At 40.9% G+C, this 12500-nt stretch overlaps 1 protein-coding gene across 1 annotated transcript in view; it reads right to left on the reverse strand.

The window, feature by feature from the left end:
- The window catches only part of arhgef1 (Rho guanine nucleotide exchange factor (GEF) 1), a 156618-nt gene that overhangs the window by 115443 nt on the left and 28675 nt on the right, over positions 1-12500 (reverse strand). The window lies entirely within an intron of this gene.

The raw sequence follows: 12500 nt of genomic DNA on the forward strand, positions 1-12500 counted from the left end.
TGCATTTCCGATCTGATACCGATACTGACCGATACTGGCCTATCCGAGCATGTATTAAAGTTTAAAGTTATTTAGCCTACTTAGTTGTCAGAATCATGTTGAAAAGGGTTTTAGTACTCTTGATAACAACTAGCCAGCTGAATTAGGGGAGTTTGAATAATACACAATGGTTGGTAACAAGAAACTGACCTGTTTATTCAAGGATAAACACAAAATAGACAAAATTATACATGACAAACAGAAATGGCATCATTGAACTAGGGCTGGGCGATATGGCCTTTTTTTAATATTGCCATATTTTAAGGCCATATTGCGATACACCATATATATCTCGATATGTTGCCTTAGCCTTGAATGAACACTTGATGCATATAATCACAGCAGTATGATGATTCTATGTGTTTTGATTGATTGATTGAGACTTTTATTAGTAGATTGCACAGTACAGTACATATTCCGTACAATTGACCACTAAATGGTAACACCCCAATAAGTTTTTCCACTTGTTTAAGACGGGGTCCATTTAAATTGATTCATGATACAGATATATACTATCAGATATATACTATCATCATAATACAGTCATCACACAAGATAATCACATTGAATTATTTACATTATTTATAATCCAGGGTGTGGAGGGTAAGTGTCAAAAAGACAGCCAAAAGAGTTTGATATGAGAATAAATCTAAAGTTAAAATATAGGGTAGAAATGCACCCATTTGCAGGAAATGTAGTCTTGATTTTCAACATTTTCTTTTAAGGCTTGCATGTCTACATTAAAACATTCTTCTTCATACTGCATTAATATATGCTACTTTTAAACTTTCATGCAGAGAAGGAAATCACAACTAAAAAAATCACTAATTTTTTCATACGGTGTTGATGTGGAAATTTTTTGCCTTAGCATTTTGATGGTGTGGACGTGTGGCACCGAATGGAGATAAGCGTCTCGACAGACGTCACAATATTTGAACAATGATGACGAAAACTGTTGTCTCTGTCGTGTCCGTGTGTCGAAAATTGTTATGCGCTTATTTTTTTATTTGATTTTGTGCGTGGCATAGATTTGCTATGGGCAGAGGACGCTTAAACAGTGCGCAATTGCACAGGCGAGCACCTTAGAGAGAACGTTGGTCACACGGCTGCGCTAGCATCACAGCTAACGTTAGCCATGCTGCTACCTCTCTGCTCGGGGAGGACGTATACGTATGTGACGTATGACGTGACAGTATGTGACGTGTGTAAGAAGGTGCGCTTGCTGTCTGTAAGAGGGAGACACAGGAAAGAGTGAGAAGAGCCTGTCGTGTAATGCCAGCAGCTAAAAGCAACTGTGTGAGAATTGTGGATGTGTTGAAGGTGTGCTGCAAAATGCGGAACGGAAATTACGGAGCAGCAGAAAAGTGGAATGTATTATTTAAATCGGTGCGTAGGAAAACACGGACCGGAGTTGTTGTTTTTTTAAATTGGATCTGGATCGGCATTTTCCCATGCCTTGCCGATACGCAATTTTTGGCAAATATCGGCAGCCGATCCGATCCAAATATCGGATCGGGACATCCCTAGTATAGGTCTGGTCGATATGGCCCAAAAATAAAATTCCCGATTTTTTCACAAAAATTTCGATTCACAATTTGTTTTAAATTTTATTTCCACTACTTTTTAAAGAAACCATTAAATACTAGGGGTGTAACGGTACGTGTATTTGTATTGAACCGTTTTGGTACGGGGGTTTCGGTTTGGTTTGGAGGTGTACTGAACGAGTTTCCACACAAACATATGAAGTAGCCGCCTAAGCTAAAGTCTTAACAAGCTGCTCCACTTTCTGCCTCTTGTCTCTGTCAGCACTCCACAGCACCCAGCATTGTCCCACCCACACAACCATCTGATTGGTTACAGGCAGAGCGGTAACAGCCAATCGGCAGTGCGTATTCAGAGCGCATGTAGTCAGTGCTTAGCGTTTAGCAGGTATGCATCAGGCAGAGGACTCTCCCCAAATGATAATAAACACCTCCCAGTCAACTACTAGTAACATCACTATGAGCCCGTTACCGTTCTAGAAATATACAAACCCTGTTTCCATATGACTTGGGAAATTGTGTTAGATGTAAATATAAACGGAATACAATGATTTTCAAATCCTTTTCAACCCATATTGGGTGTTGTTGATAAACAGTTTTGAATGGCAGGGTCCCTGCTATCACATGTTGATAAAAATATAACATTTACATAATAAAAATCAACTATAGGCTTCCCAAATGCTGTAACAAATGAAGCATGATGAGTTGACTTGAAACTGTTTAATGTTGCACTTTTTATACGTAGAAGAAAAGTTTTGTCATTTTATTTAATCTGAGCAACAACTTGAGGCAGTTTAATGTTGATTAACATGGGCAGAATTATTATAGTGTTCCCAATGTTAAAAGGATAAAGCCATTGTTTACAAATTTGGTAAATAAATAACCAAAACATTTATATTTTGTTGTTTTCTTACTGTACCGAAAATGAAAATGACCTCTAAACCGAGGTACGTACCGAACCAAAATTTTTGTGTCCCGTTATACCCCTATTAAATACAAATGACAAAGATCATTCAAAACAAGTTTTTCTTTTATTTCTTTTATTTTTCTACATAACATTACATGTTATGTAGACCACAAGGAAATGTTTTCCATTTAGAAAAAAAATATTAATAATATGACTCCTTTAATGCGCCCTATAATCCGGTGTGCCTTATATGTGAAAAAAAGATCGAAAATAGACCATTTATCGGCAGTGCGCCTTATAATCAATCCGGTGCGCCCTATGGTACGGAAAATACGGTACGTCATGATACATCACAATTTCCAGGTGTTCTCTTTTCAAACATGTTCAAAAAGGAGTAGGATAGTAGTAGTTTGAAATGACACTGCTTACACTGTAGGGTTGTCCCGACACCAATATTTTGGTACCGGTACCAAAATGTATTTCGATACTTTTCTAAACAAGTACGCATAGCTTTTCCACTCGTAGCACTGGTGCGACTAAATTACAAAAATTAGCACAGAAAAAAATGTAGCAATATGAAATATCTCAAATAACCCAATTAAGTTAAAGTTATGATTGTCACACACACACTAGGCGTGGCGAAATTTGTCCTCTGCATTTGAACCATCCCCTTGATCACCCCCTGGGAGGTGAGGGGAGCAGTGAGCAGCAGTGGTGGCTGCGCCCGGGAATATTTTTTGGTGATTTAACCCCCAATTCCAACCCTTGATGCTGAGTGCCAAGCAGGGAGGTAATGGCTCCCATTTTTATAGTCTTTGGTATGACTCGGCCGGGGTTAGAACTCACAACCTACCGATCTCAGGGCGGACACTCTAACCACAAGGCCACTGAGTAGTAGAGTTATGTACCGTATTTTCCGCACTATTAGCCGCACCTAAAAACCACAAATTTACTCAAAAGCTGACAGTGCGGCTTATAACCCGGTGCGCTTTATATATGGATTAATATTAAGATTCATTTTCATAAAGTTTCGGTCTCGCAACTACGGTAAACAGCCGCCATCTTTTTTCCCCGTAGAAGAGGAAGTGCTTCTTCTTCTACGCAAGCAACCACCAAGGTAAGCACCCGCCCCCATAGAACAGGAAGCGCTTCTTCTTCTACTGTAAGCAACCACCCGCCCCCATAGAAGAAGAAGAAGCGCGCGGATATTACGTTTCATTTCCTTTGTGTGTTTACATCTGTAAAGACCACAAAATGGCTCCTACTAAGCGACAGGTTTCCGGTTCATGAAAAGACGCAATCTCTCCATCCGCACACGGACTACTATTTCACAGCAACTGCCTAAAGACTTTCAAGAAAAGCTGGCTACTTTCCGTGCATATTGTAAAAACAAGATAGCTGAAAAAAAGATCCGGCCAGAGAACATTATCAACATGGACGAGGTTCCACTGACTTTTGATATTCCTGTGAACCGCACTGTGGATACAACGGGAGCACGTACGGTGAATATTCGCACCACAGGGAATGAGAAGTCATCCTTCACTGTGGTTCTAGCTTGCCATGCTAATGGCCAGAAACTTCCACCCATGGTGATATTCAAAAGGAAGACCTTGCCAAAAGAGACCTTTCCAGCCGGCGTCATCATAAAAGCTAACTCGAAGGGATGGATGGATGAAGAAAAGATGAGCGAGTGGTTAAGGTAAGTTTACGCGAAGAGGCCGGGTGGCTTTTTTCACGCAGCTCCGTCCATGTTGATATACGACTCCATGCGCGCCCACATCACGCTGGTTTTTAATATATTATTAAAGTTTGACTGACCTATCTGACTGTTTTTTTGACATTCCTTTAGCGCAGTTAGATGCGGCTTATAACACGGGGCGGCTTATAGGTGGACAAAGTTTTGAAATATGCCGTTCATTGAAGGTGCGGCTTATAACCCAGGGCGCCTTATGGTGCGGAAAATACGGTACTTAACAAAAAAAGGAGAAACAACTGAAAACATTTGCCTTGCTGAAATAAGCAGGGGCGTCCATGGTAACGTTGCTTGGATGGCAACATATGTTGCTCCAAAACCTGTATGTACCTTTCAGCATTAATGGTGCCTTCACAGATGTGTAAGTTACCCATGTCTTGGGCATTAACACACCCCCATACCATCACACATGCTGGCTTTTCAACTTTGCGCCTATAACAATCCGGATGGTTCTTTTACTCTTTGTTCCGGAGGACACGACGTCCACAGTTTCCAAAAACAATTTGAAATGTGGACTCGTCAGACCACAGAACACTTTTCCACTTTGCATCAGTCCATCTTAGATGAGCCTTGTCTTTGCAGTTTATTAAATTGTTGAAAAGGATTTGCAAATCATTGTATTCTGTTTTTATTTCCGATTTACACAAGGTGCCAACTTCACTGGTTTTGGGTTATGTATATTAGCATCAAGGTAGAGAATTTTTGGAAAGGTTGATGAGCCTTACTTAACTTACATTGCAGCATTTTTTTGATTCAATTGGTTTGTTGACACTAAAAATTGCAACATAACCAAGAGATAGTTTGGCTGAGTCCGCTCTCAGTGCTGCTGGAGTGATCGACAAGTGCCAAAGTGCAAAGGCCCCCCCAAAATTTTAGTATATACTAGGGCTGTGAATCTTTGGGTGTCCCACGATTCGATTCAATATCAATTCTTGGGGTCACGATTCGATTCAAAATCGATTTTTTTTTCGATTCAACACGATTTTCGATTCAAAAACGATATTTTCCCGATTCAAAAGGATTGTCTATTCATTCAATACATAGGATTTCAGCAGGATCTACCCCAGTCTGCTGACATGCAAGCAGAGTAAAAAGCTTTTATAATTGTAAAGGACAATGTTTTATCAACTGATTGCAATAATGTACATTTGTTTTAACTATTAAATGAACCAAAAATATGACTTATTTTATCTTTGTGAAAATATTGGACACAGTGTGTTGTCAAGCTTATGAGATGTGATGCAAGTGTAAGCCACTGTGACACTATTGTTCTTTTTTTATAAATGTCTAATGATAATGTCAATGAGGGATTTTTAATCACTGCTATGTTGAAATTGTAACTAATATTGATACTGTTGATAATATTCATTTTTCTTTCACTACTTTTGCTTTGTTCTGTGTGGTGTTTGTGTCTCCTCTCAATTGCTCTGTTTATTGCACTTCTGAGTGTTGCTGGGTCGGGTTTGCTTTTGGAATTGGATTGCATTGTTATGGTATTGCTGTGTATTGTATTGTTGGATTGATTAATTAAAAAAAAAAAAAGATGGAAAAAAAAAGAAAACATATATTTAAAAAATTTTATTTTTTAAAAATGAGAATCGATTCTGAAACGCACAACGTGAGAATCGCAATTCGAATCGATTTTTCCCCACACCCCAAGTATATACCTTGAAAAAAAAAAAAAATCTGCGATGTGGTGAAGGAATATCATGAAATACATTTAATTGTTTTAGCATTTTTGATGTACAAAATGTATCTTTTACTTTTCAATATGCAGACTCTCTGATGGAAAATGTTTTGACAAAATAAAAGCCACCACCCCTTCAGAATTAGGTTTTTTTTACATGAAGACAAATTTAAGTATTTGAATGGATAAACTTTAGCCTATTATTTAAGCACTATTGGCCATAATTAGTTTGAAAAACATCTCAAATATCATTTAAATGTTCCTCTATGCTTCATTTAGAAAAATGTGCGTCTTAATCGCTTGTCAGCATAAGTGCGCACCGGAGTTGGCAATTTCCGTAGATTGGAGGAACAATTCTGCACGCTGACCATATCATCAGATCAGTCATACAGGAAACATGCAAACAGTGGAAACAGTTGTGATGTTTATCATTCACAATTCTTATGAAAGACAAGATCACATATGTGTAGCTAAATATTGAGTCAACAGATCGAGAGTCCTCTATTCTGCCCATAAAACCCTCTAAAAAAACCATCCCCAGTACTCCATTTGCAAGTTGTGACCACACTTGCCAACCCTCCCGAATTTTCCGGGAGACTCCCGAATTTCAGTGCCTCTCCTGAAAATCTCCCGGGACAACCATTCTACCGAATTTCTCCCGATTTCCAGCCGGATCTGAGTGAGGACAGCCTGTCGTCACGTCCACTTTTTCTCCATATAAACATCGTGCCGGCCCAGTCACGTTATAACATCTACGGCTTTTGGGGCTCAGTGCGCAACTGCACACACAACAAGAAGGAGACTATTATAGCTGTATATGTCTCCGTTATCCATAGGTTTATCTATAACCCATAAAGTAGGCAGGCACGGAGCTATTGCTCAGCGTGTGTTTATTCCAGCCGGCACGTTAATACACTGACACACAACATCCTGATTCCCATCCTGCATTGCTTCAAAACTACGGCAAGTAGTAGAGAGGAGTGTTATGTGTGTGTATATGTGTAAATAAATGAACACTGAAATTCAAGTATTTCTTTTATATATATATATATATATATATATATATATATAAAAGAAATACTTGAATTTCAGTGTTCATATATATATATATATATATATATATATATATATATATATATATAAAAGAAATACTTGAATTTCAGTGTTCATATATATATATATATATATATACACACGTAAAAGCCAGTAAATTAGAATATTTTGAAAAACTTGATTTATTTCAGTAATTGCATTCAAAAGGTGTAACTTGTACATTATATTTATTCATTGCACACAGACTGATGCATTCAAATGTTTATTTCATTTAATTTTGATGATTTGAAGTGGCAACAAATGAAAATCCAAAATTCCGTGTGTCACAAAATTAGAATATTACTTAAGGCTAATACAAAAAAGGGATTTTTAGAAATGTTGGCCAACTGAAAAGTATGAAAATGAAAAATATGAGCATGTACAATACTCAATACTTGGTTGGAGCTCCTTTTGCCTCAATTACTGCGTTAATGCGGCGTGGCATGGAGTCGATGAGTTTCTGGCACTGCTCAGGTGTTATGAGAGCCCAGGTTGCTCTGATAGTGGCCTTCAACTCTTCTGCGTTTTTGGGTCTGGCATTCTGCATCTTCCTTTTCACAATACCCCACAGATTTTCTATGGGGCTAAGGTCAGGGGAGTTGGCGGGCCAATTTAGAACAGAAATACCATGGTCCGTAAACCAGGCACGGGTAGATTTTGCGCTGTGTGCAGGCGCCAAGTCCTGTTGGAACTTGAAATCTCCATCTCCATAGAGCAGGTCAGCAGCAGGAAGCATGAAGTGCTCTAAAACTTGCTGGTAGACGGCTGCGTTGACCCTGGATCTCAGGAAACAGAGTGGACCGACACCAGCAGATGACATGGCACCCCAAACCATCACCCAACCATGCAAATTTTGCATTTCCTTTGGAAATCGAGGTCCCAGAGTCTGGAGGAAGACAGGAGAGGCACAGGATCCACGTTGCCTGAAGTCTAGTGTAAAGTTTCCACCATCAGTGATGGTTTGGGGTGCCATGTCATCTGCTGGTGTCGGTCCACTCTGTTTCCTGAGATCCAGGGTCAACGCAGCCGTCTACCAGCAAGTTTTAGAGCACTTCATGCTTCCTGCTGCTGACCTGCTCTATGGAGATGGAGATTTCAAGTTCCAACAGGACTTGGCGCCTGCACACAGCGCAAAATCTACCCGTGCCTGGTTTACGGACCATGGTATTTCTGTTCTAAATTGGCCCGCCAACTCCCCTGACCTTAGCCCCATAGAAAATCTGTGGGGTATTGTGAAAAGGAAGATGCAGAATGCCAGACCCAAAAACGCAGAAGAGTTGAAGGCCACTATCAGAGCAACCTGGGCTCTCATAACACCTGAGCAGTGCCAGAAACTCATCGACTCCATGCCACGCCGCATTAACGCAGTAATTGAGGCAAAAGGAGCTCCAACCAAGTATTGAGTATTGTACATGCTCATATTTTTCATTTTCATACTTTTCAGTTGGCCAACATTTCTAAAAATCCCTTTTTTGTATTAGCCTTACACAATATTCTAATTTTGTGACACACGGAATTTTGAATTTTCATTTGTTGCCACTTCAAATCATCAAAATTAAATGAAATAAACATTTGAATGCATCAGTCTGTGTGCAATGAATAAATATAATGTACAAGTTACACCTTTTGAATGCAATTACTGAAATAAATCAAGTTTTTCAAAATATTCTAATTTACTGGCTTTTACCTGTATATATATATATATATATATATATATACATATATATATATATATATATATATATATATATACATATATATATATATATATATATATATATATATATATATATATATATATATATATATATATATATATATATATATATATTTGTATATATATACAGTACAGGCCAAACGTTTGGACACACCTTCTCATTCAATGCGTTTTCTTTATTGTCATGACTATTTACATCGTAGATTGTCACTAATAATAATAATGGGTTTTTTCAAATAAATTTCCCCAAAACTGCGACTTATACTCCAGTGCGACTTATATATGTTTTTTTCCTTCTTTATTATGCATTTTCGGCCGGAGCGACTTATACTCCGGAGCGACTTATACTCCGAAAAAAATGGTAGTCATGAAAATAAAGATCACGCATTGAAATGAGAAGGTGTGTCCAAACTTTTGGCCTGTACTGTATATGTGTGTGTGGGTGTGTGTGTGTGTGTGTGAAGATGAGGTGGATCACCTTGACTTGCTCATTTGAAAAGTAGCTCGCCTGCTGACAAAGTTTGGGCACCCCTGCCTTAAAGGCCTACTGAAAGCCACTACTACCGACCACGCAGTCTAATAGTTTATACATCAATGATGAAATCTTAACATTGCAACACATGCCAATACGGCCGGGTTAGCTTACTAAAGTGCAATTTTAAATTTCGCGCGAAATATCCTGCTGAAAACGTCTCGGTATGATGACGTCAGCGCGTGACGTCACGGATTGTAGAGGACATTTTGGGACAGCACGGTGGCCAGCTATTAAGTCGTCTGTTTTCATCGCAAAATTCCACAGTATTCTGGACATCTGTGTTGGTGAATCTTTTGCAATTTGTTCAATGAACAATGGAGACAGCAAAGAAGAAAGCTATAGGTGGGAAGCGGTGTATTGCGGGCGGCTGCAGCAACACAAACACAGCCGGTGTTTCACTGTTTACATTCCCGAAAGATGACAGTCAAGCTTTACCATTGGCCTGTGGAGAACTGGGACAACAGAGACTCTTACCAGGAGGACTTTGAGTTGGATGCGCAGGCGCGGTACCGTGAGTACGCATGCAGCTGCGGCTTCCAAACATTTGATCGCTTGCCCGTACGTGCGTGCCGCTATGTGCATGTCACGTACGTAACTTTGGGGACTTTGGGGAAATATATGTGCTGTATGAACTTTGGGGAGGTGAACGGTACTTTGGGCTGTGGGATTGAGTGTGTTGTGCAGGTGTTTGAGTTGTATTGGCGGGTTATATGGACGGGAGGGGAGAGGTGTTTGTTATGCGGGATTAATTTGTGGCATATTAAATATAAGCCTGGTTGTGTTGTGGCTAATAGAGTCTTGTGTTTATTTACTGTTTTAGTCATTCCCAGCTGAATATCAGGTCCCACCCGCCTCTCACAGCATCTTCCCTATCTGAATGGCTCCCACTGCCCTCTAGTCCTTCACTCTCACTTTCCTCATCCACGAATCTTTCATCCTCACTCAAATTAATGGGGAAATCGTCGCTTTCTCGGTCCGAATCGCTCTCGCTGCTGGTGGCCATGATTGTAAACAATGTGCAGATGTGAGGAGCTCCACAACCTGTGATGTCACGCGCATATCGTCTGCTACTTCTGGTAGAGGCAAGACTTCTTTATCAGCGACCAAAAGTTGCGAACTTTATCGTCGATGTTCTCTACTAAATCCTTTCAGCAAAAATATGGCAATATCGCGAAATGATCAAGTATGACACATAAAATGGACCTGCTATCCCCGTTTAAATAGGAACATCGCCTTTCAGTAGGCCTTTAAAGCTATGCAGTATGTGAGTTAGGATTCGAATAAAAATCCATTATTGATGGGAAATGAGATTTTCAGCACAATCCCATTCAAGATCATTGCAAGGAGACAGCAAAGGGTCGCTGACTACTCAGTGGCTTAGTGGTTAGAGTGTTTGCCCTGAGATCGGTAGGTCAGCAGTTCAAACCCCGGCCGAGTCATACCAAAGACTATAAAAATGGGAGCCATTACCTCCCTGCTTGGAACTCAGCATCAAGGGTAGTTATTGGGGGTTAAATCATCAAAAATGATTCCCGGGCGTGGCTACCGCTGCTGCCCACTGCTCCCCTCACCTCCCAGGGGGTGATCAAGGGTGATGGGTCAAATGCAGAGGACAACTTTCACCACACCTAGTGTGTGTGTGACAATCATTGCTACTTTAACTTTAACTTAACTAACTGACTGGTCTGGTAAACAGGTAAACGTTGGGGGGGGAGTAAAAAAAATATTCAGTCAAAGGCTGGACTCCAAGGAGGGGGCCCAGACTGAGACCAAGGAAAAAAACATCATAGCCATAGCAAACGTAAACAAGTTACATAGAATCAACAAAACTTGCAACAGAGGGAAGGGAGTGGGAGCTACGACGGCGGGGCGGGGGAGGGGAGTAAAAAAAAAAATTCAGTCAAAGGCTGGACTCCAAGGAGGGGGTCCAGACTGAGACCAAGGAAAAAAACATCATAGCCATAGCAAACGTAAACAAGTTACATAGAATCAACAAAACTTGCAACATAGGGAAGGGAGTGGGAGCTACGACGGCGGGGTGGGGGAGGGGAGTAAAAAAAAAAAATTCAGTCAAAGGCTGGACTCCAAGGAGGGGGTCCAGACTGAGACCAAGGAAAAAAACATCATAGCCATAGCACACGTAAATAAGTTACATAGAATCAACAAAACTTGCAACAGAGGGAAGGGAGTGGGAGCTACGACGGCGGGGCGGGGGAGGGGAGTAAAAAAAAAAAATTCAGTCAAAGGCTGGACTCCAAGGAGGGGGTCCAGACTGAGACCAAGGAAAAAAACATCATAGCCATAGCACACGTAAACAAGTTACATAGAATCAACACAACTTGCAACAGAAGGAAGGGAGTGGGAGATTATGTTGGACAAGAGCGGCCTTAAATTGCATCAGAAGAGACCTTTAAGCGCAAAAATACACTCCTTTTGCTGGAGCAAAGCTTATCGAATGTATCTTTGACAATGGCAAGGTGCACCTGGCCTCAGAAGAGGTCAGCGCTCTCCTCTTACAGTCGCTCACAATGGGCCATGTCCTGTCTTCTGTTGTGCGCAATGAAGGCGGCGTCGCCAAAATAGCCCCGCCGGCTAATGGCTGCATCTCGCCGCGTATGTTTGCCGCATTCATCCGACAACGGGCTCATTAGCAGCCAGCTGGGGGGATTCCGAACAGCACCAAAGCCGCCCCCACAGGCGCCACGGCACAAGAGAAAAGCACTGGGGGGGCAAAATGGGGGATGGAGGGAGGAGGCACACAGACAGGAAGTAGGTGTAATTTCCTGAGGAAGCTATCAGAGCCATTTCCTACGAGCGCCATCAGATTACGAAGGGGAAAAAAGCCAGACAGAAAGAATGGAAGAGGGAAGAAAAAATAAGCGGCGGGAAGAATAGCGCGCGCACACGATGGTGGATCGTTAGCGGCGCTGGAAAGAAAGTTTCTTGACCCGCGTGAGGAAGTTGACATGAGAAGAAAACATGCTGACGAGTGTGAAGAGGGCGGAACGACACACATAAGTCTCTCTTCTGGCTGCTCCGTACAACGTGACACAGTAATACAGTAATAATAACAATAACAGAACAGAATGTACATTGCCAAAGTCATTTGTTTAGTCTTTAAGTGAAGCGGCTCGCCTCCCAGGCACACGTAGTAATCTCCCTCAGTACTCCGTTTATTGTTTTCACGCTTTACTATACAGAAGTCCATTTCTTTTTACACAACATGTTG

The sequence above is a fragment of the Nerophis lumbriciformis genome, linkage group LG04 (genome assembly GCF_033978685.3).
Source record: "Nerophis lumbriciformis linkage group LG04, RoL_Nlum_v2.1, whole genome shotgun sequence".
In the NCBI taxonomy this organism is placed as follows: domain Eukaryota; kingdom Metazoa; phylum Chordata; class Actinopteri; order Syngnathiformes; family Syngnathidae; genus Nerophis; species Nerophis lumbriciformis.